This window comes from Psammomys obesus, unplaced genomic scaffold (genome assembly GCF_907164565.1).
Source record: "Psammomys obesus unplaced genomic scaffold, mPsaObe1.curated_primary_1811, whole genome shotgun sequence".
Lineage (NCBI taxonomy): Eukaryota > Metazoa > Chordata > Mammalia > Rodentia > Muridae > Psammomys > Psammomys obesus.
The window spans coordinates 22623772-22650401 of record NW_026592118.1 but is presented as its reverse complement, the minus strand read 5'-3'; the positions used below and the strand labels follow the sequence as shown (position 1 = coordinate 22650401).

Below are 26630 nucleotides of genomic sequence, written 5' to 3'. Positions count from 1 at the left end.
AAATGTTCTTTTATCTACTCAGCTCCCTGCCAGGGATAGAAAAGTGCTTGTATATTCCATTCTCGGCATTCAATCTTTGTGAATATTAAAGAATTTGATTACTGCATTGAGATCTTCATGATGTTCACTGTCCCTAATGATCTTTCTTGCAACTGGCATTTGGTTAAAGACATTCCATAGCCCAATTCCCACCTTGACTTTGTCCCTGAGGTAGAAGATGATACCTTTTGCCATAATCCTCCCCTTTAGTCCTTCTTGTGGGACTGTAAGAGTGCTGGGGGGAACTGTGATTTCAAAGGCTTCTGACTTGACTCGCTCTCAGAGCAGATACCCGTTCCTGACTGCTCTGAAGCAGATTTTGGGTTGTCTTGTGCAGTTGTTTTTTGCAAAAACATCGACTGTGGGCAAAGTACTATTTGCAAGACCAATAGCTTCATAGTCAATATCAGAACCCAAATCGCTCCAGATCACGGACTGATGCCAGTATGGTTTAGCAGCTCCAGTCATGGTTTCTCCAGCCAGTCTTTGACTCACAACAGTCTGATCATGATGATCTACTCGCCTTCAACCCACCTTTGTATCATAGAAGCATGCATCATCTCCTGCCATCCAGATGATACAATGTGCTTGTAGCTTTGCATTTCCCCAGAAGCTAACAAAATCTGAGTCTATTTCCAATCCACCAGTCTTGGCTAACTCAACAATGGGCTCCAGGCCCACAACTGCCGCTATGTGATCAGTTTCCACCTTCCTTTCATCTTTCAGCTTCATGAGTAACTTGCCACTGCTGACTCCAACTGATTGCACAATTGCATTGGGTCCAGTTGCTGAGGTATTCAGGAAGGATCTTCCCCATATTTCCTTTCTCAGGGAACAGCTGAATCACTTCTATGCCTGATGCTTGAGACTTTTTGCCAAGAGCACAAGCCAGTTCATTCCCAAGGAAGCCTCCACCAATAATTGTAATTGACTTGACTTCCCGGGAGATCTTCTTAAGGCTCTAAAACATCCAATCTTTCTGAAAAAGTGTTACTCTATTCTTCACTCTGCTCCAGCCTTATCTATGGCAGACAAACTTCTTGGAGTGCCTCAGGTTACAATCAAGCATTTTTCAAAGGTTATCTGAGAACCATCATTTAAGTTTCACCATGTGCCTCTTACATCCAGCTGCACTACTTTTTTTTTTTTTTTTTTCCAGTGAGGATAGCCACACCTCCATTCTCAGTATGAGGCAGGTCCTGAGCAGGGACATAGAAAGGGCTGGAAATATATGTTTCTCTCTTTTCCATTCCACTGTCTGAATTGCAACGCCTTTGTGACAATTGGATCATCTGGAAACCCCAATTCTTTTGAAAGAGGAGGTCGCATGTATGGGCAGCTCAGGGTCTTCGGATACAATCAGGACCCTGGCCTCAGGACCTCGAACCTGGATGGATCTGGCTGCAGTAAAAGTGGAAGTACCTCCCCCTGTCAGCAAAAAAGCGGCCTGACTTGGTGCCCTGATTTGAGGAGCTGACTCTCCCTGTGTGGCAGCGGCAATGATCCTTCTCTGTTTCTCTTCTGGTGTCAGTCCTAAGCTCAACATTCTTTCATTATATCCTTCTTGATCTTCCTTTATAGTCTTGTAGGCATGTGCGCCAGCTCCTATTGTTGATAAGCCCACAATAAGGACTAACGCAGAATTATCGACTTTTGCTCCCTGATGAAACAGAGCTGGCCCTTTGTCTTGCTATCTGGAGTTCTGGAGGGACAAACCGTCGCTGGAACTAGTTGCCTGGAAGCCGGTTCCTCTGTTTTGGCCTCTGGACTCAAACACTGTCCTCACAAAGAGCACCAGTTTCTGCTTGAAAGCACCTGCCAGTCTTCTGCACCAGAACTTTTTTTTTTTTTTTCTGCTTGTCTAGTGATTGAAATTGGATTGACTTCTGGAACTATCTAAATTCTCGGCTCATAACTACAAGTACATTGATTTAGGACACTTCGCCAAACATTCCTTTTACTTACTTTAGTCCGTACTAAGTGCAAGTTGTAATTTCAAAGCTGCTTTTTGCATAATTTGTAATTTTAATTCATATACATGTAAATAGTGTTTGAGCAGTGGAACTTATTCCATTTTTCACTAAGATTGTGGTAGATTGGAATTTGTTTTACAGTTAGTGGACACAGTGATATGCACTCTAATTTCCATGGGTTTATAGATAGTCAAACATCCTCTGTACCATGAGGTCAGTGCTATCTATGCACTGGAGATAGATAAAGTAAGTAAAAGGAATGTTTGGTGATGTGTACTAAGTCAATGTACTTGTAGTTATGACCTGAGAATTTAGATAGTTCCAGAAGTTAGTCCAATTTCAATCACTAGACAAGCAGTGAAAAAAGAGAGAGAGAGAGAGAAAGAAAGAGAGAGAGAGAGAAAGAGAGAGAGAGAGAAACTCCCTTCCTTCCTAAAGGTTATGGTCCCATGAATTCTAGGGAAGAAGAAAATGTGGTCATAGACTGGATATTACAGTAGAGAGTTATTTTATTTAGAGATGTAGATACGGAGCTAAACTAGAAAAAATTATGAAGAAACAACTGAGAATACTGGATGTAGAAATTTTAAATGAGTAGGCATCATTTGCAAAAAGGACAGATAGGGGGAAACAACAATGAGGCAGAGAAATTGCTCCAAGAAATAGAAGTTCACTATGTAGTGATGAACAGAAACAAATTTTCTGATTAAATGATAGCCACTTAATATAGTTAAAATTCAGTGCAGGGGACTGGCCTTTGCGTGGTGAAGAAGATGAAGGTATTGAAATCGTGAGAAGGACAGATAGACAGTGTCAAGCATCTTTTATTTAATGGTGTGCATTTTATGAGTAGATTAATAAAAAAGTCTATCTTTTAAAATAAATCTCACGGTCCTTTGTATTTTATAATTAAATAATTGGGTGTGTTCATACAGACACACACACACATAAACACACACAAACATACATACAAGTACACACACATCATGTATGGGTGCCCACATATTCCAGGAAAGAGTTTTGGATTTCCTGAAGCCAGAGTTACAGGCTTTTATGAGCAAACCCTCACAATGTGGATGCTAAGTACAAAACTCTGGTTCTCTGCAACAGCAAGCACTCTTAACTTCATAAGAATCTCTAGAGCTCCTCAGTCTGGTAGTTTTGGTTTATTTTTTAAGGAATAATTAAATGTGGATAGTAAAATAATATTGATCTGCATGCAACATGTCATGAGGATAAGTGAAAACTAGAAACGTTTCAGGATTCAGGGATATTCTAGAGAAATTTAGTGCAAGAAGCAGGACTAATAATGACAATGTGAGTGTGTGTGCATTTGTGAGAGGCATAAAATGTACCGATGAGTAAAGAATAAAGAATTTCGCTGAAGCACTTGGATGGGTGGAGAACTCATGGAAGGAGCGAGAAAGTAGAAGAATGGGTTGATGAATAAGGGCAGTGTATTTAAATTTAGAAACGGTAGTTGACAGGATATTTGAAAACACCACCTTAAGCTTTGGATGTGCTGGCCTTGCAGCACAGGCCTGTGCATAGAAGAAGATCTGAGTTGTCCAGTTTTGGTGGTTACCCATTCAGTGAATACAGTGGAATAGTCTCGTGAAGGTAACGGTAATAGTCGTACTCAATGCACATAACTATGAAGCTGGAGAGGAGAGGATTCCTGTTTTCTTGGAGAGTGAACAATAGTTAAAGAAATGGGGACATAAAATTGGAGAGTGATTTATGTAAACCAGAGCAACAAGACAACCTAGATGACAACAGGAGACGGTTGTTTTCTTTTCGGTGCCTTGTCTCATCACTTTTTAATTTTTAATAATGGTTCTGGAGCTGATTTGGCTGGTTGACAGACTGGCCTTTTTGTTTCTACTTTATGATTAAACTTGAGTTCATTTCCATAGGAAATGGTTAGTGTTGGCTAATAAGACCTAGATACATGACATAATGTGGTGTTAGGGACCTTTTGAGATTATCCACGTCACTGCAGCATCTACATATCATTATATCAAATGCAATATAACTTTCTCCATTGGCAATATCTAAAGATCAAAGAAGATCTACTGACTAAAAATTTTTCCCAAAAATTTATGGGTATTTGAGTTTTAGTCCTGCTTTCCACAATATCATCTACTATCTATCATCTACTCATTCTGATGACTTGTCATTGTGTTGATTTATGTTCTTCAAATGTACAGAAAGATCTCATGCCTGTATCATCCTCTCAGATCAAGTAAAATTATTATTTTAAAAAATTTGCACAAGTGATGTAACCATTTATTAATATGTAAAGTCTTTCCAGAGAGAAAAAGATAATGTAATGCTTACAGCATGCTACTCATTTTACTGAAAATGACTCTAGAAACAAACAAACAAAAATGCAATTTATTAAAAATTTGTACTTTCAGATGTAGCCCATGGCAGCTCAGTCTCCAAGTGGGTACCTAGTAAGGGGAACAGGGACTGCCTCTGACATAAACTTGGCGGCTGGCTCTTTTATCATGTCACCATGAGGGAGGAAGAGCCTTACCAGGCCACAGAGGAAGACAATGCAGCCAGTACTGATGAGACCTGATAGACTAGGATCAGACCAGACGGAAGGAGAAGAGGACCTCCCTATCAGTAGACTTGGAGAGGGGCATGGAAGAAGATGAGGGAGGGAGGTGTGATTAAGAGGGGATCAGAGAGAGGGCTACAGCTGGGATACAAAATGAATAAACTCTAATTAATAAAAAAATAAATAAATTTTAAAAAGAAAAAAAAAAGTACCATAAAAAATTTTTGTTTTTTGTAAGCAGCCAAAAGTGTCTTTTAAAAACTATTGTATTTCAATGGACATGAAATATTTTAGAATAAAAAGCTTTCACGAACAAAAATCTCAACCCTGGCATTTTAATCAAATGCACACCAATTGAACTTTTTACTCAGCAGACCATTGCCAAACATGGGCTTAGATTTTCTTCTGTGTGTATCTTTATCACCCAAACACATCGAGCTGTTTGGCAGTTGGATTTGGCATGGAAAAAAAAGAATTCCAAATGCATTCTTCATGCCTTTTTAATACATCTATAACTGTTTATCTAGAAGAAAAAAACATATTACACATTCTTGTTCACGATCTGGTACAAGCAGAAGTGTATAAGGTACCCCATGCTCCCTTAGGTTCTACCAAATAGTATAAAAACCAAAGCTAAAAGTTTATCAACAAATTAATCAAATGAAAAATTTCCTACCACAGGGGTATTTATATGTAAAATGTCTATCAACTAAAATATTTCTATTTTACATAACAAAATATCAAATTATTATTTTATAAAAATGAAATAGAAACTTAGATATTTGCAAAATGCAGTCAGATAAAATATTCAGGAAAAAAACATTTGTATATACATCTAAGAAATAAATATTTTTCATTTCAATTGATATATTTAATTCTAATAAATAGCATTACCTAGGAATATTTTATGTTATCAGTGGTAATGTCAAGTCTAATGTCAGTTTTCAGCAAAATTAATAATGGGCTTAACCTGTTCCCATTGACATGTAAGGCATGTGTAAGTCATTAGATATGAAAACCTGTACCATCTTCTAATCGTGAGGCTGATTTATATGGCTTATCGAGAAAGTATATCAACATTCTCAATGCTGAGTGATCTCTTGAACTGCATTACTATATAGGAAACAACCATTTACAATAACCAGTATAGTGGTCAACATTGTTTGATGTTGTTACATACGTTCTGTTTGTTCATCATTTATGTCATCCTCATGAATTCAGTTCTAATTTACACAGTTTTAAATAACTTATTTAATTTTATTCTCTGTGTATTGGCATGAAGATGTCAGAATCCATGGAACTGGAGTTACAGACAATTGTGAGCAGCCATGTGGGTGCTAGGAATTGAACCCGGGTCCTTTAAAAGAGCAGACAGTGCTCTGAACCACAGAGCCATCTCTCCAGTCCTAATTTACACATTTTTTAAGTGAGCTAACTCGCTTTCTGTTCTTCCAGAGAAGCCCTATCTCCAGCACCCACGTGGCAACTCATAACCTTTTGTAACTTCAATTCTAGGTGACCTGATGACCACTTCTGGACTGTTCAAACATCAGGGATTACATGCTACACATATAAGCATGCAAATAAGATACGCATACACATAAACTAAAAATAAATAATTCTTTGAAAAAGAATGTGATATCTTCTAAATCGTTGTCTTCTCTTCTAAAATTCTCTGTTTAATGTTTTGGTACATTTATATTGTATATTAAACACATAATTTCCTTCCTTCCTTTTTCTTAGCCCTCTCTACTTTTTTATTCTTCTTTGTTTCTCTACATGGGTTATTTCTTATTTCATGTTGTATATGCATACATTATTTTGTGTACCTAAATAATATTTTAGGAAAAATTAGAGAAGATAGAAGATAATTGTCTCAATTTTTTTAATATCGACTATCTCCAATTTCATATAACTTTTTCCCCCAACGACCATATTCAGATAGATCATTGCCAAGTATTTGGAAATATGTTTAAGTTGAGTTAGAGCTGAGATAAGTCCATAAGAGGCAAAGCACTTGAAGACAGAGAAATTTATAAAATAATAATAATAATAATAATAATAATAATAATAATAATAATAATAATAACAATAAAACTGTGGGAAGTTCCAGGCCTTTTAGCTGTAAGCCTTAGTGGATTTGGTATGTGGATATATCAGACTGGGTGCTATACCAGATAAATGAAATATTATCTGTTGTGTTCAGTCTGAATTTACTTACTTTTATCTTACCAGAATCTAACATCTGTGCCATTTAACAGTGAGAAATTTCATTATTGCTGCCTTTTTGTGTGGCATCTTTTATTCACCATGATTGCACTGAATTTTAATTTCAGCTGCCTATCCATATCTCTTTAAGTTAAATGATGACAGAACTCAGGGATGCTTCTGCATTATTTTCAGTTAACATATGAGTTACTAACAGTATTTTCTTATCTATCCTATTTTGTATGACGCCATAATTATTTACATATGTAATACCAAGACATTCATAATCATTTATCTGTTCATAAGCACCTTTGGAGTTCAATGGAAGTATCAACATTAGTAATGTCTTTCTATGTGTTTTACTAAAGAAGAAGGATCAAATGATTACCAGGTGAGGTAACTGAATAAATGAAAAAATCTTTTTTTTTTTTTTTTTATGAAATGAGAGAATGAGATTGGCAGTTATTTTTTGTGCTATTAGAGATTTGAATTTCATCAAAAATCTATAATGAATAGTCTGGGTTTGTCAATTTCAAGAAACCAAACTGGAAAACAAAAACAAAAACAAAACAAAACAAAAAGTATAGTACTTTATATTGTAAAACTAACAACCATGCTACTTATTTACTAAGTGCCTATAATAGAACCCATTTGGAATTGAAAATAAATAAGTTGTTAAGATCATAGTAGAAAAAAATGTGAACTATGATAGACTGAAAGCAGGGACCAGGTAGTTGAGTGAAATGTGAGAAAACATAGGCCAAGTCCCAATTCACACAAGTGAGATCCTTTTAGCTGCAGAATTAAGGCTCCATTCAATGATTCTTCAGGATCCTTTGAGACCATTACCAGCATTCAAGGCTAAACTTTAAGTTGTCAGGTCTTAAAACTCTTACTAAACATGGAGATAATAAACAAGATGCAAAACATATAAACATTTGCCCAGGAGACATAATAAATCAGTAGTTCACAAAATGGCTTCACTTAACTCTAAGAGAATGTACACCCCAGAGAACTGAGTTTGGTGACAAAGTGTCACGCAGCACTGCTTGTGTGCTTCCTTGCCTCCTGGTAATTGGTCAAGAACTCACCCAGAGGACTGATCAGCACCTACTGTATCACCCACACACTTCCTAAAGCACCTGTGTTTTTCTTGGAAGGCTGCCAAGCAAATGTAGGTTTTCTCTGAAGCTGATGATTTGCCAGAGCTGATAAGAACTCAGGGTGCAGTGAGGGTTCGTGAGCCACCTATCCGGTGGACGCAAGTTGTTGTTATTTCTAATAGCTACGTAAAGAGTGACTTCATCACCAACTGGTAACGAACACATGACCAAATAAAAGTTCTTGAAATAGAATTTCATTAATAGTTTCCTGGTCGCAAGTGAATACACCAATTTCCCATTAGGACTGACTTTCGACACAAGCCATAGCATTAAATGTTCTCATTTTTTTTAATGTCCTGTGAAAGAGTGGAAAGTTACAAATTGTCCAAATTATGTGTGCAGGAAGTACAAGTAAAAAAAAATGTACAGGACAGAGGAAATACGTTGACCAGAATTCAGCAAAATGTATTATTCCTGTAATATTGCTGATGCTTTGACAGGCAAATGCAAGAATCATGATGAGAAATCTGTTTCTTTCTGGGAGATACTATCAGCACACTTCATGTTGACCAGTTTGCTCAGCAGTGTTTTTATTAAGCTAGACAACATCGAAATTCTTAATGCACAGAATCAGAAATAAAATAATGAAGACAGCATAAAATGTTCTTTACAACAATACAGCTTTTAATTGGTTTTAAATTTGAGGGTTCACTGATTACAACAACATTAAAATGTTACAGATAATTATTTAAAAAAAAAACTCAACAAACTTCTTATGGAAGAGTCAATTAAAAACTAAAAACAATGATTTCACCAAATTATTAGTTTCTTTTGTTTAAACAGGGAGAAAAATTATCCCCCATATCTTTTTGAAAACCTGAGAGGACCCAGAAAAAGAAATGGCAGTGGTCCTCAATCAGAGATCACTGGCAGACATGTTGAACACATTGAATTTACTACCTTATGCAGTAGGGAGGGCAGATACCTTGGGATGAGGCCCAACTACATCATGGAGACTAATCTGGTTTTCCAAAGTCTACTCATTTAAATGCTAATCATATCTAAAAAGATGCCTTCATAGCAATATCCACACTGGTGTGAGACCAAACAATCAGGCTCCTAGCCAAGCATAAAATTAACCACCACAATGGGTAATCATGGGGTGTCTCAGTTAAAAGTATGTTAGTAGAGTGACTTGGCAAAGGTTTAAACAAGCAGTCAAGCAGTCATGGTAGAGAGAATGTGCTTTACACAGAATGCCATGAGAAAGTACAGCAGTTTTGTGACTGGTCTCTCGATACATTTTAGATATAGGAAGATACTAGAATTGGGATAAATCTGATTGCTAGAGAATCATAAGCAATCAATCATTTCCAATAAAAGACATGGTGTTTGGAATTTGTGATTGGCACAGTGACCTTGTTTGTGTCTGGCTTAGACAAAATTGTGAACTCCTATAGTTTTGTCTCACTTCATCATAGCCTTGGAATACCCTTGTCTGAGGTTGACAGTGTAACAGATTGTTTTCTTGCCTTGCCTGGTTTAGTGGTGAGCACCAGGCTGGAAGCCTGATGCCAGAAGTTAATGAGCTTCCTTCCCTCTATTTCTCAACAGTAATTTAACTTTCTCTGCTCATTACCAAAAGAATGTATGAAGGAGATTTTTGCTTTTGTTTTTTGTATGTTTGTTTCTTTTGGCTGTACCCTTAAAATTGGCCTTAATTTAAAGGTAGGAATATTTCATATGCAATATGTATATATAAAGAAATAGTTTTGGTTTGTGTCCTCTCCCTCACTAGCTTTTCCCAATTGATCATTGCTCTGTAGATCTGTCCTGTCATTATGGAGTCCCACAAATACCTTTGGAAACAAGCTTACAACCACAGGACTTGCTGGAACAAACAGCCTGTCTAATGTATGTGGACTCACTTCTGCTAACTCAGATCACCTCTTGCAAATCCCTCTGTATTGTGGCACAAATTCTCTCTTTGTTGTTCTAAATAAATGTTTAGTATTCAAATGTGCATAAAGCATGATTCAGAAGGCAGGGGAAGTATACTGTGTGGCTATACTGTGGAAATAGGTGCATATTCACAGAAGATATGTACAAGTGTATGCAGTCTACGCACTTCACATGAGAGGCTAGTTCTTGTATTATTGAGAATGAGAAAGTTTTTTCCTAAGATTTTGACGACTACCCACTTTTGCACTTCAAGCAGAGACTCTCAGTGTCTCTTTCTTAATGTTCTAGCTACAGATTCCTGAGCTTTCTCTCCTCCAGCTCTCCTAACATTTCTTCTAGCCCAGATTCTATATTACACTCTCTGTTCCCTAAATTCTTAAGTTGATTCCGTTTGCTTGAGAGAGCTCAAGTGGATGCATACTTCTACCTTGCTTCATACTACATATGTGTGTTGATAGCATAATGCCTACATCATTAAAAGAAAATTTCTGCAGGTAACATCCAATACAATTTTACCTGATGATCCTTAAAATGAAAATTATGATAAAAGCATAAAATTTGGCTCTGAAATGTTCATATTTAAAATTCATAGATAGGAAACTCTGAAACTATTGGGTTGAACATACCTATTTATTATTAAGATGTCACAGAAACATGAAGGGTCAGATTTACATCCATGAAACAGAACAGACAGAAAATAGCAGACTTGAGAAAATGACATAATGGATTCAAGAAAGTCGAATCTGTGAGCAACTCTCTAGGCACAATGCTAGACTCATGCCTCTTATCCCACCACTATAGAGACCGAGGCAGGGGGATTACAGTCATTTCAGGTAATGTCAGGGATAAAGAATGTATTTTAGCTTTGTGTAGGTTACACTGTGAAACCTTCTATCACACTAAAGAAATTAAGACTCATAAAACTAAGTCTTCAAATAAGTAAGTAAGTAATAGCAACAAAGCACAAAGAGAAGTCTAATTCTGTTTCTATTGTAGAAGACCCCAAGCTGTGGAATTGGGTTTCTACAGGTATCTTTGGAAGTTGACTTAATGAAAAGACTGTGTCAGAAGGGGAAGAATTGGGTAAAAGTTTATTTTAAAAGCATGTAACTCCAAAGAAATATTGCCAAAGAGTGGATACCTGTTCCCTGAAGACAATAAAGCAGTTGAGTTCATGCACATCCAAGTAGTTTCAAATACACCTTCACTTTTATACACCTTCACTTTCTATTCTCATATATAAACAGATCACCGACAATGAAAAGATCCAGAAGATAATTTTCCAATATGGGATTGAGAGAGTGAAACAATGAAAAAGAAAACAGGCTCAAAAATCAATAAAATATTGCGAGAACATAAATTAAAGCAAAAAAGAAAATCTCATGGATGTAGTCTTTCCCCATTCCTTGGATGTTCAGGAAAATGGCGCAATCACAAGAAGAGAGCCTGTGTGTGAACAGAAGACATGCTCACTGGCTCCAATGGCACAACATTCATGCAGCAGACAGAAGCAGAGCACATGAGCTTCACCTTGGTCCAGCCCTGTCGGTGCTCAAGGCCACTAAAACCAAACTGCAGCTGACATGAGTGATGGAGCCAAAAACAAACAACACACTTCATACTCTAGTAGAAAGAATGGAACCCTCAACCCATGAAGTCACATGTGTAGAAAGCGAGGGAACCTTTATTTTCACACGAGCTTAAGCAGAACAAAGGAGCGCGTATTGAGTCAAAGAAAGTAAAATAAAAATCGTGGAGAATGGTTTATACCACCTTACTCACCACGGCTTTTTCAGACTTCTTTATACAGCCCAGCATTGTGTTCGTTCAGGTGCTCCCGCCCACAATGGGCGGGGCAGTCCAAGCCAATGACATGCCCTGCAGACATGTTCAACTGGAAGCCTGGTGGGGCATTGTGTCAGTTGAGGTTCTCTCACTAAACTCCTGCCTTACTTAACTTCTCTTAATGACTGGCTGTGACCTGAGAGTTGAAAGATTTATAAATTCAATTTCTCCGAACTGGTTTCTTTTTTTTTTTTTTTCAGTGTTTAGTCACATTAATAAAAAAGAAAACTAACATATCTGGATATAAAAATTTACATTTTAAAATGTTAGTTTGTATGACTGTGTGTGTGTGTGTGTGTGTGTGTCTGTCTGTCTGTGCTCTTGTGTACCTGATAAGAGATGTCTTCTGGTTCCAGAACTGGGCATCTGATCCACATGATCTGAAGTCACAGATGGTGGTGAAGTATGCGGTGTGGCTGCTAGGAACTGAACTCCAGGCCTTAGGAAGAGCTGTATGTACTCTTGATCATAAGTTAACACTCTATTCCAAATAATTTTGTGTTTTCAGTATCTAATTTTGAATAAAGTATTTACCTTATAAGAAAACAAAGAGGAAAAAAAATCTCCTACAAGATGATAAGCAACTGCAAGGGCCATGAGGTCTCTTTATCTTTTGGGAAATGAATTTTCAAAGCCCAAGGACCATTTTTTAACTTACTAAGTGGAGCTTAAAAGATGGTGCTAGAGACAGCCCCTGCTCTCCTTACCCTTGACGGGGAGTGCAGTAGTACCAGGCTACAGAGGAAGACAGTCCTGATGTGACCTGATAGGCTAGGGTCAGATGGAAGGGGAGGAGGTCCTCCCCTATCAGAGGACTGGGGGAGGGGCATGGGAGGAGAACAGGGAGGGGACAAGGGAAGGGTCTACAGCTGGGATACAAAATGAATAAATTATAATAATCAAGAAATAAATTAAAAATTAAATAAAGATTATGTGAATTCGCTTGCTTTTCTCAACAGAAATAAAATGCTGTGGGTTAAAAAGAACTCAAGGTACTATTTAGAAGGATCAGGGAAATGGGGAGGAGGGCAGAAGAAAGAGGAGGAAGATAAGAGGAGCATTCTTTAAAATTCACCATTGAAATAAAACATAAACATAGTTGAAAATATTTTTAATTCTCAGTTACTAAAACTTTTTATATCCAAATAAAAGCTCCAGGCAGGTGTTAAATTTCAATGTTCTCACTCAAAATACAATTGTATTAATGTATACAATTGTAAATTTCTTAGCACCTAAGACAGTTCTGAATTTCTGCATTTAGGCTAAACAGCATAGAGGAAAAGAATCAGGACAATGGCTTCTGGCTGCTCTGTAGCAAATCTAGAAGATGATACTCTGAAGTTTAGTACTTTAAAGCATAGTCTACATTCTTTGTATTAATCTATCTATAAAATGATATAGAGAGATGTTGTGTGTGTATGAGTCTTCATATGACTGCACATATGCAAAGTTCAGACAACTTTTTGGAGTCAGTTCTCTCCTTCTGCCACACGTGAGTCCAGTTAATGAATCTCAGGTCATCAGGGTGGGACTCAGGATCTCTCCCCACTGAGCCATGTTGCAAGGCCTCAAAATTACATTTATATAAACATATGCATAATATATGGGCTTATTAACTAAACGTATTTTACATAAATAACATAAATATGTAATGAAACAACCAACACGGAATACAAGAAGCACCTAAGCCATGCCTGGGGATGCAAACCTGTAACTCCCAGCACTAGAGAGGTGAAGACAGGAACATGGTAGTTTGATGCCAGCATGAGTCTATATCACAATGAATTCTAGCCCTGACTTCATAGAGGGCTCCAGAGTCAAAAGGCAAAATTAAGCCAAAGAATTATCAAAAGATAGAACTGTACAAGCCGATCCCCATGTTATGTGCATTTATCCCCCACTGATGCTCATTCTCAAATATGCTGACAATGCCTACCCATGCCCCAACCTAAAGTCTGTGGAAAACCATTAATATATATTTATGCTTGCTTGAAGATGTGTGCCAGTAATTCATGTGCTTTCGGCTCTTCCTAGTCTAAGCAGAGTGTTGATCATTTGACAATGGTGGTCATCATTATGAAGAACTTGAAATCTCCAATACACACATGTAAAACATGTATTATGGAAAAGACGGGATGGGGATAAACATTAACCTGAGCTCTTCTTTAGTGCACAGTTCTTCTGTTTTCCCAGAGATTTTCTTTCTATTTTTTTTTGTCTTTTTCTTTTTTTCTTTTTCTTTTTCTTTTTCTTTTTAGTTACATTTTGTTAACTCTGTATCCCAGCTGTATCCTGCTCCCTCATTCCCTCCCAACCCCACCCTCCCTCATCTCCTCCCTGCCCCTTTCCAAGTCCACTGATTGGGGAGGACCTCCTCCCCTTTCATCTGACCCTGTTTTATCAGGTGTCTTCAGGACTGGCTACAAAGTCCTCCTCTGTGGCCTAACAGGACTGCTCCTCCCTTGGGAGGTGGGGAGGTCAAAGAGCCTGCCATTGAGTTCCTGTCAGAAATAGTCCCTGTTCCCCTTACTAAAGAAAACCAATAGGTTTTCTAAAGGGGCATTTGTCCTGCCCTGCTGGGAATACCTTCTGGATCTCACACTCGTGTTTTCAAAAAGAGCTTTTGTTGGCTAAACAATCCAGAGCTCTTGATTGGTTTTGTCTGCTCTGTTAGTTAAAGAGTTAAAAGGTAGGGAGAACCTGAACCTCAAAGCAGAGAAATCTCAAGCACCAAAGAAGACAGAATCTGCAGTTGAAAAGTGTTTTGGGGGCTAAGGAAGCAACCGTGCAGCAGCCACAAAGACAAAAAGATCCTCTACACAGCAGACTGGGGACTCAGAACCCTGAAAATCCACTCTCGGGCTTTTAAAGCATCTGGAGAGTATCTGCCCTCCACCCCTGCTCCTTGCCCAGTTCAGGCTTAGTCATTTTGAAGCTAGCATGTTTGGCTGGCTGGAACTGTGGTCGTGACAAGCCCTAATTCAGTCTGGAACTTGATGAACAGGTCCATCAGCAGGGGGGCTGCTGGTAGGAGACAAACACTGCCAGAGGCTGAGGAAGAAGATGGCTATCTTGGAGATTCACCACCTTTATTACATAGCTCTGCTTCTCTTCCTGTCTGCGAGCCTACCATGGAGTCTGTCTAACTTCTAGTCTCTAATTGGAATTGTAGTTCCTTGGCTCTTTAGCTGTACTACTTTTTTTGTACATTTTTCTTTCTCCAAAAGTGCTATGATTTTTTTTTAGAGTCACAGGTAATAAGCCAAACAGCCCATATAGAAACAAACATCACTCCAAATAACTGAAGATATTCTTCCTATTATAGACTGTTATTCTTCTGTTCAAACACACACTGTGTGAGGTATAATGTTGGAAATTTCACATGGTCATACTTGTTATAACCAGCTGTCATTCAGCATCTGGACTTTGAGAAAGTGCTGCTGGTAATTTATAGATAATTATGAAGAGCTTTCTTCTTTTGCTTTGCACTGATCAAGTGGTCCTTACAAAGCTCATGAACCCCACATTCTTATTTGCACAGTTATTATAAACAGTGACACATACATGCAAGGAATCATAGGAATAGAAGATACTTCCCTAGGAAAAAAAATCCACTTTTATATAGTGAATCTTTATGCTGATCAAGATTGTAATGAATATTATAATTTATGACTCAAAAAAAACCAGATTAGAGACTTTCTAATCTTAATATAACACAAGCTAAACATATTGATGCGTACCTATTATCTAAGCCCTTAGGAGAATAAGGGACCATCCCAAAGTCTAGGTCATCTTGAGCTGCATATCAGAATAAAAATAAAGCAAAAATCTTTAATTGAATGACAATTAACAATAATAGAGGAAAAGACACACTTTTAACAGGAAGCCTAACAAAATGTTTACTAACAGAAGGCCGGAACAACAGAACCCTGTGAAGGTACTTAACAAGGGAGGGTATAAGTGACGGGATATGGGAAGAGGGTCTTCTTCTGACAATAACAAACATTTCATTAGAACAGATCTAACAGTGACCCATGCTTGCACATTATTAGGAGCTGGCCAGCTTTTATTTATTCAACCTTGCTGGCACAGACTGAGACTCACTCCCACGGTTTTTTAATTGTTTGTTTGATTTTGATACACACCCGGCACCTTTGACTTGAATATTTGGACAAACTTGATACTGCTCAGCTGACTAATAAAGGCAGAGAAGGATGTGTTGCCACCTACATTGACTGTCTTCCTAGTGGTACTCTATAAAATCCATCCTTTCCCCCCCCTCTCCGCCACAGACATGTACAGGTTTGTTCAAATATTACAAAAGGTCTCTGAATTAGTCATTCAGAAACATTTGATTCTGAAGGCTCAGAGACTTACACAAAGAGTATATCATTTTCTGTCCTGTAGTGTGATGGTGTCGTCTCGGAGACCTTAAGCTTTGTGATCTGGGAAATTACACCACACCCATTCTTAGATACGCTTTGCCAGCCCCCATGCTGTTACAGCAATAAGCAACCCACAAGCGCAGACCTGTGCGGAATTCACGAGTTTTAAATGATGAACCGGAACTACCACTTCTCACAGCTTTTAAGGGGCCTTTCCGACACCTGTCATTCAGGTGCATTTTGATGATATTCAAACTGCTCTTAAGCTGTTTGCTGGCCAATTTCACACTGCCAGACAGACAAATGTTAAGGTCCAACCAGCTGTGGTGATTCACACGTATATACTTCCGGGGTACCCGTCAGTCTTTTGCAAAACTCAGCGTCTGTGTGCCCTCCGGGCTTGCTTTCTCCCTGACCTCACCCCGCTGTTCTTCCCACACTCTGAGGCCCAGGAACAGCCTTCGGTGCTCCCTGCTCGCGGTGTTCCGTTGACCGCCTTCTGGGAAATACTGCATTCCTTTGGCATCAGCGAAATAGTGAACACGAAGCTGACCACATGATAGATAGTTCTGCAGTTAATGACATGTCTTACATGAAGGGTTAGACATTATTTTCTGTTGTTTTGAGGGCAAATCTCAAGGGAAATTGCCACTCTCCTGGAAGGGCGGTTAATAAATATGGATACGCCGTTGCCTTCGGCATGAAATTTACAACATTGCTCCAGGATATCTGTGACCATCGCTGAGAAAAGATACCCAGGGAGGTAATGAAAGGGAACATAGTAGTGGAACTTTTTCCAGGAAGCTTGATAAGATTGCCATTTCCTATTGAACTGTCATGACGAATTTAAGGCGATACCATCCCGGATGCAGGTGTCCGGGTCAAAGGAAATAATGGGAAGTTCAAAAGCACTCCTCCCATGGTTACTGATCTTGTGTCTTGATTGCTATGTCATGGGAAGCATGGAGATGAGCATGTGCTGGAAATGGGGCAAGCCCTAAATTGCCTGTCAGGCAAATGAAAGCTTTAAAGAATGAAGGAAAAGTGACAGTATTTCTTCTTAACAATTCTGTGTGTCATGCTTAAAAAGTTTTAAAGATTGTAGATTTCAAAAATTTGCCTTAACTTTTCTTAGCATGAAGCTTCAAAAGGGTGATAGGTCTGTTTATTCTCTTGTTTGCGAGTGATAGTTGTATGGGTGTATACAAGTCTAAGCTTATAAAAGAGTGTTCCATTTAGCATGTGAGTTATACTTCAATGACAGCTTTTAAAAGCATTTGGTAACGTAAACAAACATACCATTTTCATTTTTTAATGTGCTTGATATAATTCCAAACCTACTGAAAAGTAGCTGGACTACTGCAAAGTAATGCTGTGTAGGAAGCACTCAGAGCTCTTCTGAAACGTTTATCTTAATGGGTGCCTCAGCCCAGGAACATAGATGTAGTCACTGACATTTTCACATCTCCTTCATTGGGAGCCATCCTCAATCTTTCTTCAGTTTTGTAACATTTGTGGTTGTCAATATTAAAGGCAATTATTTTCCAGACTTTTCTCTGATTGAGTTTTTCAGATTATTTCTCATAAATAGACTCGTGTCACATATTTTGGCCTGAGATATCAAGGAAGCTAGTGTGTGTGTGTGTGTGTGTGTGTGTGTGTGTGTGTGTGTGTGGTGTGGCATATGTGTGTGTGCTTGTGCATGCATGTGGTATGGTGGTGTGCGTGTGTGTAGTGTGTGTGTGGTATGGCTTTTGTGTGTTTGCTGTGATGGTGTGTATGTGTGTGTGTGTATATGTGTGTTAGTTCTGTTATTTCATCCTATCAGGAAACATACAGTTTCTGTGCCAGCACTTGTAATGCCTTTGTTCATACAATAACTTGTGAGAACTTTGCACAGTGGTAAGTTGACACTATGTGAATATGCTGTTCCTCATTTGTGCTGTCATTTGTTTCATAGCGTCTGGGTCTCTTTACTTCACCGCGACTTTTGTGCGAGCGAGCGGCTTGGCACAGCAAGTCTTTCCCCCATGCATTCTGTCCTGTTGCATCAGTCATGGCTCCGACAGTCCCTGGTTCTCTTTAGTATTTGAAAGTTGAGAAGTCAAAGGAACACGAGGTGTAATCCTTATTAATGAGTGTTCCAGTTCCACAGCCTCAACATTTGTACCTCGTCTGTGAGAAATCTGGCTTGTGTTAGCTTTAATATATTTACATATTTGCTAAAGCCTTTATGGGTGGCTAATCCCAGAAAACTGTTCTCCACTTTTCACTGACACACAGCCGTTTCATGGCTTCCATTCACCATCTGCCCATCATCAGTGAAAACCCTGCCTAATGTCTTTCAAAGAAGAAATAAGATGAGGGGAGAAGACAGATTTGATGTAAGAGGTGTGGGATAGGATGAGAGTAGTGGGATGAGGACAGAAATAATGATCATATTTTAATGTCTGTTGTCTGTTAAGATAGACTGTTTGAAGCTTAGGTTGCATGTTTGCAGGTATTTTATAATTATTTTTTTTTCTGTGCATTTTTTAATTGAAATACTGCCATGTTAAAAAATGACCTAAAATCCCAGCAAGTTCTTTTTAATGTAAATTTCTTTACTGAACATCTTTTCACCTTCAATTCTAAAGGGAAGTAGACTCATTCATTCAAAAGATATACCTCATACGTCAAAATAAAATTTTCTAAATGTACTGTTTTAAAGTTAGACCATATAAAACTATTTTGTCTCTTACTTTTCCAAATAATACACAACATTAAGTCCTCTTTTCTCAGTAAATACATCCATCCATTAGCTACCACTGGTGAGAACATAGAGTTAATGGCACCTCTACCAGTCTTTAACAGACATACGAGGAGCCCAAGTTCCAGTGTGATCAGACGGTGAACTAAATATAAAAGGAATGCTTTACAAAGTGCCATTTAGATTCCGGGGTAATAGAGATGTAATGCATATGTCAAGTTATTGAGTTGTCAACTTAAATAGAAACCAGTATGTCATCCAGTAATTATTGCTATTTAGGCCTGAGGCATTAGTGCTAATATTAGCATGTGAGTGTTAAGTATGCCGAGAACAAAAGGGAAAAGAAGAGATTATGGGAGGAAATCCTAAAGAACTCATTATGTTACTAAATACCCCAATTTTACCTTTCGAGATATACTGACACTTTAAAATCAGAAAATAGGTAAAAGAATATAGAACCATTCTGGAGTGCGAGGAGGATAAACAGGTACAGTGCTCACCTGCCATTATGGGGAAGGTTTGGTGTGTTCTCCAGGAAGACATGGTGAAAAGTACTGAAATCCTTAAAAAACTCTGTTGAGAAATTAAATTTGGTGGCTCAGTATTTTGGTAATTACAGTTCATTCATCTCTTTTGTCCCTTCCTTTCCTCTCCCCTCCTTTCCTCCTTCCCTTCTTACTACTCTCTCTCTCTCTCTCTCTTTCTCTCTCAGAGGGAGAGGTGACTTTGGTGACCTCAGCCTCAAATTTGTAATCGTGTCTAAGCATGTAGGTGTTAGAATTACAGATTTGTGCCCTTTGTATTATTACAATGAGATTTTTGTGACAGATATTTTGGACTGTGCTGAATTCTTTAAAAACTTTGGAATAGAAGTATACACTTAACAAGCAATTTACTATATAGAACTCTCATGCCATCTTCCACCTGTGAATCAGGTTCATGTTTTACATGTACATGTCTGGTAAGTCCACCTTACTTGCCGGTTTTGGTGTAATCACTTTTACAATACTAGCAATTTTCTATTAAACTTGAGAAATAAAAAGAGGCTTTTGAGATCCCACGTGCAGAGATTTGTGGAGTACACACAATCATAAATAGCAGACCCTTCTTAGGGGTAATATATCTAACTTTAAAGTGAAGTTTATGTTTAAGGTCACTTCTTCGAAAATATAATAAATTGGAACCTGATGCTTGCTGGGCTCTCTGTGTGCAAAGCCAAAGGAGGGGAAAAAAATGCAGAGTGGTGGGGAGATTGCTCGGAACAGAACAGAAAAAAGAAACAGACACTCTGGCATCCTGTGTTGGTCCATTCTTCAGGAACATTAGGTAATAAAAGAATCCATCTGAAGATTAAGATAAAATCTAGCAAGACCAACACTGTCTTTCCTAATTCACTATGCAGACAACAGAGTCAGCAAAAGAACATTGAACTGCTTCCAACTCCTTTTAAAAGCATATACTTAGGAAAGCAGAAGGCATCTTTATGTGGACAACCCCCCACACATGCTGCCACCACACTGGCTGGAATTTTATATGAATGAACTAAAGCCACACTGTGCAAACCCACATTCTTTTAAAGGAAAAAATCTCTGCATTTAACGGGTATCACAAGGCAATGAAGAAGAAAGCAGCCCTAACCTTCCATATTGCTGTTTGATAGCCTCTTTGGATCTTTGCCTTTCTCCTTGTATAAATGAGTCCACATCACAGGTCTGGGATATCTCTTTGTTCCCGGTTAAATTCACTGACATTCTTCTTGAGTAAACCACTCCTTCCTGCACCTCCCCTGGAGGCGCAAAGCACCCAGCTCTTCTCTTCCCCTAGAATTTGCTTCATTGGAAATTCCACTTCTTTTTAAGCTTAAGCAGAGACAGACTGTATGTTACAGAGATGCAGATTTCGCATTTAAATTTTATGTAAATTCCTGTTTGCATTCCCAGTGTCCATCACATTGAGGATGACTATGTTGAAAACCGGACAAATTCAAGACCTTGCTTCTTTGCCTCGTCTTTATTGGGCAAAGGCCTTTGCACTCCAAAACAAGTCAGGTTTGTTTTACCTCCCAGAGAAGTAGAGGAGAATTAAAATCAATCCTTGTTTTTATTGCCATCGCTCCTCAACTGTTAAATCCTAAATATTAAACCACATGAAAGGAATTAAAAAAAAGTTGTAAATGCTAGTTTGGTCTTAATAGGGGAGTATAATTTGTAGATTAAAAAAATACAAAGCTTACCTTAAATAATTCTCCATCTACTGCCTTCTTGATATTTTAGCTCATTCTTGTAGCAATGGGTACATCTATTTATTCTAAAACCATAAAAGAGATGTTCGAATTATAAAATCTTACAATGTAAATTGCCTTGAATTACAAATCAAGTTTTGGTTACTATTATTCTGCTGGAAGTATCATTGACTGACAGTACCTTCCTCCTCTATTAATTAGCATCAGCAGGGGATTGACGTCAGGACCTTTCCTGCAAATACTCAAATCCTTATGAAAAGGATTTTTGTTCGCTTCAAGTACATTTATTAATATACCTCAAATTATCTTTGCATTATTTACTTCATATGCTGCAAACACTGTATAGGTAGATATCACAGTGTTTATGTCATTGTTTAAGGAAGGATGACAAGGAGAAAGTGTGCATGTGTAGTAATAATGAAAAATATTTAGTACTTTCAATCCATGTTTTGTAGAATCCACAGATGTCAAGGCAATGGTTACAGATGACCAGCTGCCTGGAAGTTGTGTATAGGAATCCAGGAATTACAATGGATATGATAGAGGAGATACAGGTTTATGTGTTTGAAATAGGAAACTATATCCACAGAGAGTAATTTAAAATGACTACTACAAACATGTATACTTGTATTTGATTGCAACTGAGGCAGAACAAATCAGCTCTCTTCTCAGAGATCTTTTTATTTTTCAGTAGTTTCAAGGTCCACTTTTCAGGGGGGCAGGGAAATGAGGATTTAGTATGCCCTCATTACTTTCCATGTAAATTTTTCTCTAACGTTACTTTATCCTGCCATTATAACATATTTATTTATGTGTAAAATCCTATGTATAGATTGTAGACACCATTTCTTCTCTCAGAACAGAATAGATAATGTCATTTTATCCTCTATTAATATTACTTTGATGTGAAAATTTCCTTTATAGTTCAGAGCTGTAAACTTAGCTAATAAAAGCTTCAGAATTTTATGTATATATAGTCATTAGGGAACTTGATTTATAATTAACTTCTGGGTATAGCACACAATTATTTTGTTATTAAAAACAAGCTTATCTATATTATAAAGTAAAATGAGCTTTTAATATCTCAATCATGTCTGATTGAGATACTTTCTTTAAACAATCATTAATATGACAACACAGGAACTTTTCTTATATATTAATAAATATTTGTTTGAATAGTGTTCTCATATTGATTGGCATACTTTACTCAAACCAAATCATTTTCAAATGCTGACATGATGTCATTTGATGATCACTTAGGATTCAAAAGCATGTCTGTATGGATAGTGACAGAGTTCAGGCTAACAATGCATCTCAGTGCTGTCTCCTAACCCCTCCCTCTATTGCTGTATTCTAACTTCCAAATATAGCTGCCCTTGTCAGAGAACATGCAATCCTAGGTCATCAAATGCATCTGACCATGTCACAGTGCATGCAATCCTGGGTCATCAAATCCAGCTGTCCTGATGCCCATTGCCTGAGTCACAGTGCTTTCCATACAGCTTTTTTTTTTTTCAAGAATTATGATTAAAGTTATGCTGATTTTTGTAATTTCACTGACGCAGTATAATTTACATATAAAATCCACTCACTTTAATCATTTAATTTAATTTAAATTTTCTACAATTGTTATATCATCAAACTCAAATTTTGAAAAATTTTCTTAACTGCAATAAATTCAATCACATTATTGTTTATTGTGCAATCCTCTTATATTTCCCATTTCAGGAAAATTTATGACTTATTCTATAATATCCTTATAAATTTGACTTTTTATTTAACATAATGCCACCTATAATTTTCTTCATCATCTGTGTAGGTATGTACAGCATATGTGACTGTTCATGGGGAGTGAGTCCATGTGGACATGTGGGCAAATGCATGCGCATCAGTGTGGCTGCTCAAGTTTGATGTCACATGTCTTTCTTGATCACTCTCCACACAATAAATTGAGTCAAGATTCTCACTAGAAGTAAGATTTTCACAGCTTCATTCTTGCTCTTGGGACTCTGTCGTTGCCAGCCATGAGCTGGGATCATTAAACGTTGCTTTGCCTACTCCACTGTTCTAAAGGAGAAGGGATTCAACCCTCCTGTTTCTCACACTTGTGTAGCAATTGTTTTATCCCCTGAATTGTCTCTCTAGATACACAAATAGGTTCTTTTGTGTAAATATGTCATTGAGGTTTATCAATGTTGTAACATTTAAAAATTTTTGATGTTGTATATTACTGCCTTATATAGATGTATCATGTATCATTGTTTTCCATTCTTCAGCTGATATACATTTAGAATATGTCCATTTGAGTAATTAAGAATAATTCTCCTGTTTATGTTCACCAACGAATCTTTGCATGGATGAGTTCTTCTTCTTCCTCTTCTTCATTATCTTTTTTCTTCTTTATTTTTCTTTCTCTTCTTTTTTATTTCCTTCTTTATTCCTTTCTTCCTCCCCTTTTTCTTCCTTGCTCTCTCTCTTTCCTTCTTTCTTTCCTTCCTTCCTTCTTTCTTTCTTTCTTTCTCCTTCCTTCCTTCCTTCCTTTCTTTCTTTCTTTCTTTCTTTCTTTCTTTCTTTCTTTCGTTCTTTCTTTCTTGTTATTTGTTTTTTTTTTTCTTTTTAGTTACATTTTGTTAACTCTGTGTCCCAGCTGTATCCCGCTCCCTCATTCCCTCCCCAACCCCACACTCCCTCCTGGTCTCCTCCCTGCCCCTTTCCAAGTCCACTGATAAGGGAGGACCTCCTCCCCTTTCATTTGACTCTGTTTTATCAGGTATCTTCAGGGCTGGCTGCAAAGTCCTCCTCTGTGGCCTAACAGACTGCTCCTCCCCTGGGGGGGGGGTGTCAAACAGCCTGCCCTTGAGATCCTGTTAGAAATAGTCCGTGTACCCCTTAGTTTGGAAAACTACTTGGTTACTGAGCTACCACAGGCCACATCCGAGCAGAAGTTCTAGTTATTTGTTTAGAAGCAGGGTCCCATCATATAGCTCTGGCTGTCATGCCAGGCTGGCCTCAAAGACTCACATATTTGCCTGACTGCTTCCCAAGTGCTTGTATTAAGGCATGTGTCACAGTATATTCTTAGAAATGTAGTTGCTAGATTCATACATATGCATATATATAATCTATATCTATCTACCATCTAATCTATTTTTATTGAAAATTCATATAATATATTTTGATCATGGTTTCCCGTCTCCAAATTTTCTCAGATCCTCCCCTCCTACATACACATCCTATTCCATGCTTTCTTTTTCTTTCTTTCTAAAATAAACAAATTTTAAAAAATAAACAGAATTTTCTGAAAAGTTAGTTACACATAAAACCCATAAAAACCCCCACAAAACTCTGAACCCATATATTCAAGCAAAAGACAAATAAAATAGTAAAATGCTCAAACACAGCAAGCAGTTGTCAATTGGAAGCAACTTATTTTTTAGGGCCAAAAGTTCATGGCCACTTCTTCCTCCCAGCACAGGCAACCAATCTTGCTTGAACCTGAGGAAGCTCTGTGCATGCTGCTAGAATCTCTTTGAGTTTGTATGTTAGTCGGTCCTTCTGTATCTGGCAGGCATGGTTTGGTGTTATCCTCTATGGCTCTTACAATAAATCTTCCCCCCTACCCCCGGCCACATAGCTCCCTAAGCCACAAATGGAAGGGTTGTGAAGACATCCCATTTAGGACTGATTTTTCCAAAGTTTTTTTTACTCCCTCCACATTGTTCAGTTGTGGGTCTCTGTATTAGTTTCTGTCTATTTTCATGGCAGATCTAATCTCAGGTTCTTGAACACCCAAACAGTGTCAGGCATGGGTTCCATCTTGTGGAGTGGGTCTTAAATCCAGTCAGATAGTGGTTGGCTATTCTTGTACCACTATAGCATCATCATATCATGCAGGTATGTCACAACTGTAGATAGAAAATTCTATAGATGAGTTGTTGTGGACCTTTGTCTTCTGTTAGCATGTAGAGTACCTTCCAGTACTATGAACACTAGACAGTAGAGCTAAAGGCTATAGTTAGGCACCAACTTCTTCATCAACATCTTCATATTTAATAGGATATGTACATGTGGTCTTCAACAAGAGAGTTTTACCATTGGTTTGTAGAGAGCAACCAATAGCCTCAAAAAAGCCTAGATTATTTGGAGGTTTCCATGGAGATACTTTGGGTAAACACTGCGTTAGGTTTTCATACAACCTCTCAAAGTGGTCCTGGGCATTATCTCTCTCTCCCAGTATTCCTTTTCTTATACCTCTATTCTTTAACCTTCACCATTTAGTCCTCTTGTTCCAAGCTCCCCCGGTCTCTCCATAGCTATACATTCTCCCGCCCCGTTTTTTGGAAGATTCCTTCACCCAATTCCCTTCCTCTTTATCTAACCTCTGAGATAATATGAATTGTAGTATGCCTACAGGCTTAAAAGCTAACTAAAAAACAACTGAATAACAGTCCTTTGCGTAAATGTATGGCACTTTCACTATCCATTCATTTGTTGATTCTTGAGGCTGTTCCTAATTTCTGGCTATTAATATAACAGCAATGAACATGGACAAACAAGTGTCTCTGCAGTAAGATTTAGAGTCTTTTGGTTATATGTCTGAGAATGTAAATGCTCTAACTTGAGATAGAACCATTCTCAGGTTCCTGAGTAACTGCCACCCTTATTTCCATAGCAGCTCTACAAGTTTGCATTCCCACTAGCAATCAATAAGCGTTCACCTTTCCCACATCTTTACCAACAAGAGCTGTCATCATTTGTTTTATTAGCCAAGGCCATTCTCACTGGTGAAAACTGAGATCTCAAAATAGTTTTGATCTGCATATCCCTGACTACTCAGGATGTAGAGCATTTCTTTAAGTGTTTTTAAGCCCTTGGGTTTCCTCTTTTGAGAATCCTGTTTATTTCTATGCCCTATTTTCAACTGGGTTATTTGTTTTCCCGATGTTCAGAGCTTTCTTGTTCGTTTTTTTGTTCTTGTCATTGATGGTTGTTGTTCTTTATTAAATATATATATTAATATGCTATCTGATGTATAATTGGTAAATATCTTTTCCTATTCTGTAACCTGCTTCTTTGTTGAACAATTGTCCTTTGCCATCTAGAAGCGTTTCCGTTTCATGAGGTCACACTTTTTAATTGTTGATCTTAGTGCCTGTGTTATTGGTGTTCTGTTCAGAAAGTCTTTTACTGTGTCAATAATCTCAAGCTTATTTTTTCAGGCTCAATGTATCTGACCTTATGCTAATATCTTTGGTCCATTGGGAGTTGAGTTTTGTGCAGGGTGATTTGTATGGATTCATTTACATTTCTTCTATATGCAGCCATCCAATTTGACCAGTACCATTTGTTGAAGATGCTATCTTTTTTTTGGTGTTTATGTTTGGCTTCTTCATCAAAAGTCAGGTGTCCATAGGTATATGATTTATGTATGATTCTTCAATTCAATTCCATTGATTAGTACATATTTTATGCCAATACCATGAACTATATATTACTATATTTCTGCAGTATAACTTTAAAAAAGGATGATAATACTTCCAGCAATTCTTTTATTA

The 26630-nt window shown here is 37.7% G+C and overlaps 1 pseudogene; it reads right to left on the bottom strand.

The window, feature by feature from the left end:
• Positions 1–69: 69 nt before the first annotated feature.
• On the bottom strand, positions 70–18142 carry LOC129681023 (apoptosis-inducing factor 1, mitochondrial-like; annotated as a pseudogene).
• Positions 18143–26630: the final 8488 nt, after the last annotated feature.